Source organism: Miscanthus floridulus, chromosome 8 (assembly GCF_019320115.1).
Source record: "Miscanthus floridulus cultivar M001 chromosome 8, ASM1932011v1, whole genome shotgun sequence".
In the NCBI taxonomy this organism is placed as follows: Eukaryota; Viridiplantae; Streptophyta; class Magnoliopsida; order Poales; family Poaceae; genus Miscanthus; species Miscanthus floridulus.
The window spans coordinates 125254918-125261139 of record NC_089587.1 but is presented as its reverse complement, the minus strand read 5'-3'; positions in this window follow the sequence as shown (position 1 = coordinate 125261139).

Sequence of the window (6222 nt, the reverse complement as noted above, 5' to 3'; positions counted from 1 at the left end):
ATATCTAGACACATAAAAAACTACTATTTATCTAGAAAAACTAAAACAACTTACAGTTATGGGACCGTAGAATTCTATTTTCTCCACCTTTTGGACAGTTGTTTCACCTGGAGCGTTTGGTTCAGAGGTTCGTCTTGCTCCAGGGTTAAATTTCTTTTCCAAGAAGAGACTCAGAAACAGAGTTACGATCTTAAGCAATAATATGCTTGGCGCAGACCGGAGAACTAAAATGATGAACAACTGAGTGTCTTGTCCTCTTCGCTAGCTGGGCGAGCTCATGGCGACACTTTTACAATCTCTTAGTGTGGATGACAGCCTCACAACCACATAGTATAGCGGGATTCTCAGCTACCTCTGTCCTGACTCTGCATGCACATCTGACAAAATATATTAATAGAAAAATAAATATCCTTATTCCCTAAAAAACGTACATAAATAATCCTTATTCACTATAAAATCAGTCAACCATAAAAAGGATCTACTTAAGATACTCTAAGAATTTATTTATTAAGAAACAGCGAGAGTATTTATTAGATGAGACCCTCATGGTTGAAAGCAAAATTTCTTGATGAGATCACCATGGATGACAATCGAAATAAGAGATAGGGGAGAGGGCCCAAGCCGGGGGCAAGAGTCTAATGATCAGAGGGCAAAGACTGCACATAAAAGAATTAGAAAAAAAAAGATAAATCCTGAAAAATTGACAATAATTAGAAGTATCTGGCCTAACTTAGTGAACTCTAATCATCATCACTAATAATTATTATTAGATCAATTATTTATATAAAGAACTACCCACCACTCTCGTTATGAAAAAAAATACACAAATTAGCCCCTGAATTTCTATTTAAATTAATTACCTCTTCCATTATAAAAAGATAATTTAAAATAGCCTCTAAACTTAAATGTCTACCATATGCCATTTTGGAACATAACTTAAAATAATTCCTAAATTTGTATCTAAACTACCCACCTCTACCACCATGAACATATAACACAAAGTAACCCTTAATTTTGCATATAAATTATCCATATATGTCATCAAGAAAGATAATATAAATTAAATACTTTAACATATATCTACATAACACATAAACTAAAATATCCTTTAAATCTATATACAAATATTAATAGAAGCTGTTATGAAAAAATATTCAATAACGAACACGCATGCAGATGGAGACGATACTACTTGCCCGCATGCCTGCACATGAGACTTCAGGCACCACCAAATCTCGGCACCAACGTAACCACACACGAGCTCCCAACGGCCACATATGGCAGCGCACCACCTCCAGCCCGCCATGCACCTCGGCATCATGGCGTGCAGGGCTGTCCTAGGCTCCCAGCCGCTCTGACCTACTGCTCTTTTCAGAGCCGAGAGTTTTTGATGAGGCAAAATAGGAACCAAAATATATGAGAACTGTAAGGGACCTCAGGTTTAAAAGTGGCAGCTCGCCGGTGGGGAATGGAGGAGACAGAGCAGCCGGTACAATGGTTGTTCAGTTTGCAGGTTTGGAAACCAAAAGTCGGCGACGCTTGAGCTCTGAATACGGATGGGCGGGGATGGATGGATGGTTGAATTGTGGTTGTGGGATCTTCGAATGACGTGGTTTCACGAAATTGCAGTTCACGAAATTGCAGAGAAATCTGCTAGTAGAGTTCTCATATTTAGATATCGATAATACTACAAACAGCATGTCTGATGCCAGCGACTCCCTCCGGATGGACACGTGGTGTGATGTGCACCACAACTTTGACTCCCTCCGTCTCTTATTCTCATCCGGACACCGCTCGCTCGCTCCGCTCAGCCTTCTCCCACCACGCTCTTCTCCCCCGCCCATCGCATGCCCCACCCGCACCTCGTTCCTCGCTTTGGCCGTGCGCCGCGCCGCCCACGCCCTTTCGTAGCACGCGCCGCCCGCTAGGCTAAGCCAAGGCTGGTGGTGGAGGCGCTAGCTGGTGGTGGTGCTCACGTCCGCGGCTGGTGCTGGGTGCTGGTGGTGCTCGTGCGCCGCCGCTCGCCGTCGGCTCTGACCTCGACGGTTGTAATCAACCGGTCCAGGCTTTCTCTCCCCTATGTTGAAATGTATATGTTTCAAGTGTTTTAGTCGTTTCAAATATATGTTGCAGTTGTTTTTTATGGATGTTGCAAAAGTAGATCAAGCATGTTGCAAGTGTTTCAGAGGCATGTGGCAAACGTTTGTTCAAAATGTTTCATCTGTTCCAAACGTTTGTTGCAAGCGTTTTGATCCAGATGTTTGTATATGTTTCACACATATGTTGCATCAGCATGTTTCATATGTTTCATCTGTTTTAGACGTATGCTGCAAGTGTTATATCTGGATGTTGCATATGTTACAATGACTATGTTGCAAGTGTATGTTCCAAATGTTTCATCTGTTCAGTCGTATGTTGCAATTGTTTCATCTGAGTGCTGCAAAAGTAGATCTCAATATAGGGTTGTTTAGCGAGGAAGAGAGAGCTAGTGCAGGAGCTATGGCGGCGTCAGCTGTAAGCTGGCGGCAGCGCTCCACTAGAGGACACGTAGGCGTCCGCGCTGGCGCACGCGGCCCATTCCCGTACGACATGCTGCCTTCGCTGGCCCCTTCGGAGATCCTGGATCAAAAGCCTATGGCATCTCCCCGCGCGACGGAGATGTAGACCCTGGCTATGGAGGTGATGCGGGCGCGACCAGGTTGAGCCCTCCTGCGGGCGGCGAGTAGGAGGGCTCTACTGATACGCGGGGGTGGCGGACGCTCTGTTATGCGGGGGGACGGGACAGGGTGTGGCGGAGCTGCGTCCGGTCGCGGGCCTGGGACCGGATGTCCGGGCGCTAGTTATTCCCTTTAGTTATAGTAGATAGTCATTAGACTTATTTTTTTCTATAGAATTGCCCATATTTGTCTACAAAAATAATATAAAATATCAATGAATATGTATTTAATTTACCCATTTATGCCATTGTAAAACATAATCTTAAGTAGCCCCTAAATTTGCATTGCATCTAATTACGCAGCAACCATTATACTACCACTTCTGCTATTACTATATAAACAAAAAAAATATCCTCTCTAATATATATTTCAGTTACCATCATATGCTATAACCAAAAAAAATAACGATAGATTACCCATATTTGTATCTAAATTGTCCAATACTGTTAGCATTAATCTATTAAAAACTAACTAAAGCAAACATACATGTTCTGTTGTTATGCAAATCAAGTACATATGGATGCATAAGCTATAAATATATATATTATGTTTAGGAAATCATAAAAGTATTCACTTCATGTTATAATAAAGCAATACTACTACACATATAATTCTATGATAAGAAAATTCAATATCATGAGAAGATGGGGAGGCTAATGCAGACCATGTGGCTATGACCTTCCTAGTCTTTTATATTCGTTTGGAGTAAATAGTGGTTATAACCATATTTTACTAAACCCTGTGCGGGGGCATGGTTTGATATTACTAGTACTTATGATATAAAATAAATAACAATATATTGTAACTTGCATTATACTGTAGTCTTGGTTTTAAAATAAATAATGTTAGGTATATATAGTACTGGTAATCTTGACGTATGGCCTGATCTGTAGCAAGACACACACATATTTTCCAGTCAAATAAAACCGTGTTATTTACCAAAATAGTGTTGTGCCCTATAAATTATATTGCATTATATTTTTGGAAATGCACAGTAGAGTAGTAGATTTTCACGAAAATGGGTTAGCGCCCCCCCCCCCCCCCCCACCCACCCAAACACACACACACCCTCACACCCCTATAATATGAAAAATTGTAGATATGTTGTTTCATGCATCCTAAGGGTAATCACAAAATTTGTAGTCAGGGTAAATAAAATAAAATAAAATACACGACAACAGAGAAAAAAATGTAATATATAGGATAAAAAAATGGGCCTTTCCAAATTAATTGCGTTTCCATAAAGATATAATGTACTCCCTCAAACTAATTTTCGCGCGACACCTTCTTCCTCCTCGCACCGCGTCCTCCCCTACCCCTTTCTCCCTCCCCACGCCCCTCCTCCGCCGCCACCTCCCTCGCCGTCGAGCCTGCCCTACTCCTCGTCCTCGACCCCAACACCGTCGACGTTCCTGCTCCTCCTCGCCCCCACCGCCGACCACTGCCCCGCCGTGGATGCTAGGGCTTGCCAAAGTTCCGGCGAACCCTAGCGCCTGCGGCGGCCACCTTCTTCCCCTCCTCTTCGGCCACAGCGAGCTCCGGCAGCGGCAACCTCCCTCCGGTCATAGCGCCCCTGCCCCTCCTTGGTCCGACCGCCACCGCCAGGGCCCCTAAGCCGCTGGGCCTCCTTCCCCACCGCCTGTCCAGCCTGCCTCCCCCGCCCGGGACCTTCTATGCCTGTCGGAGTTGGAGATGGAGGCCATTGGAACCCTAGCGCTGCCGTCTTCTTCGTCTCCGGTGCGGGCGCAGGCGTAGTCGGGCACGGACACGGGAGGGAGAGGGAGACGCGCGGAGGAAGATAGAGACACGCGGGACGGAGTCGCCTATAATATAATACTCCTACTTAACACGACTGATGAGAAAGGCAGAATGTGGATGCATACCTCCTTGGCAGCTACATGTCCGAGATTATAGACGAAACGCTGCCCTAAATTGAAGTGCGCGCGAGAGTCCGAGAGAGAGAGACAGACGAAGAATGGAAGTAGCTAGCTACTAATGCGCTAGTCCGTGGCGAACCTGCAACACAAGTCGATCGGCTCCGTTTCTTATCGAGCTCAACGCACAACTTTGCCTTATTAGCTCGTGGTTCGGTGCTTTTCCTAAACGCTAAAGCAAAAAATTAAAGCGTGGTTCTTTTCTTGGGTCGGGATATAAAGGATAAAGATGGTAGTACAGCCTTCTCTTCCTGCTGCGAAAGTATATCATTAGCTAGGTATATAGCTTGACGGCAGCTCCAATCCATCCAGCGTTCAACATGCAATTTCTAACGAGGTCCGTTTGCGACAATTTGCTGAAACAAGAGTGCTGCTTCAGCGATAATAACTGATGTATTCGAGTTATCACTAAATCAGGTTCAACCATTTTGTGGGTTCGTGATGGAAGTAGCTGTCGCTAGAGATGCAAGCAGGCTACCTCGTGAATTCATATATAGGCTTAATTTTATGGGTTGCTCAAGATAACCCACACAACTAAGTCTATATGCGGATCCCTTGTATTGCAGATCTGCAGCAGGCTTCCAGCGTGTCCTCCACACAACCGAGCCCCATGTAGAAGTATCTTCGCCCCCACTTCGCTTTTTGGGTCCCATGTAGCTAAGTGAAAGCATGGTTCTTTGCTTGGGGTTAGAGCTAATGAAAGGATATAGATTGAACTGCCGTCCCACTAAACAGGCTGTTCGCTTGGTCGTAAACGATCGTAAATTTCCAGTCAGAACAGTATTTTTCTCTCACACCAAATCAGCCAGCAGTAAATAATCCACGATCGTTTACGGTCTGCCGAAAAGGCTGGCACTAGCTTTGAATCTCTCATGCTCTCTTTGTAATACTTTATCATGAAAGAAAGAAGACGGGGAAACCACAGGAATTTAAGCAGACACCAGAATCATGAGGCTTTCACCCTTTTCCTTTTATGATTCGATCTCTGCACAACGCGCGACACAAACTGCACGAAAATGTGTTTCACATCACACCGTCACAGAATGCAATGTTAGCATGCAAGGCACGATGGTTTCCAACGTTAATAATCCTTCTGTCCACACAAGATTCAGAGCAAGACCAACGCAGTCGCCCAGCACGGCATATAGGGCATGTAGAAAGGAAAAGGATGCATTGGTTCGGACTACGTTCTGGTACACAGAGGGGAGGCGTACATTTTTATCTGCTCATAGTTTGCAGAGACGTCATATTTACATTCACATGAAACAACAGTCGGATCTGGGAGTAATTGCAGCTAAATTCATCAAGCTATTGCGGCGAGGCTATTTCTCCCTTCACACATAGTATAGTACAGGTACAAATAAATAATGGTACACAGGTGCAATTTTTCCCCGTTATACAGTAATCAGCCAAGCTTAATGAAGCGTAATGCAGTTCAATTAGCAGGGAAGGAATAGAATCAGCTGATACACTATGACCACATTCCTACACCATAATTGCAACAAGGAAAAAATAAACACCAACGCAGAAGATAGGCTTTACCCACAGCAAACAGGAATTCCGCTGCCAAC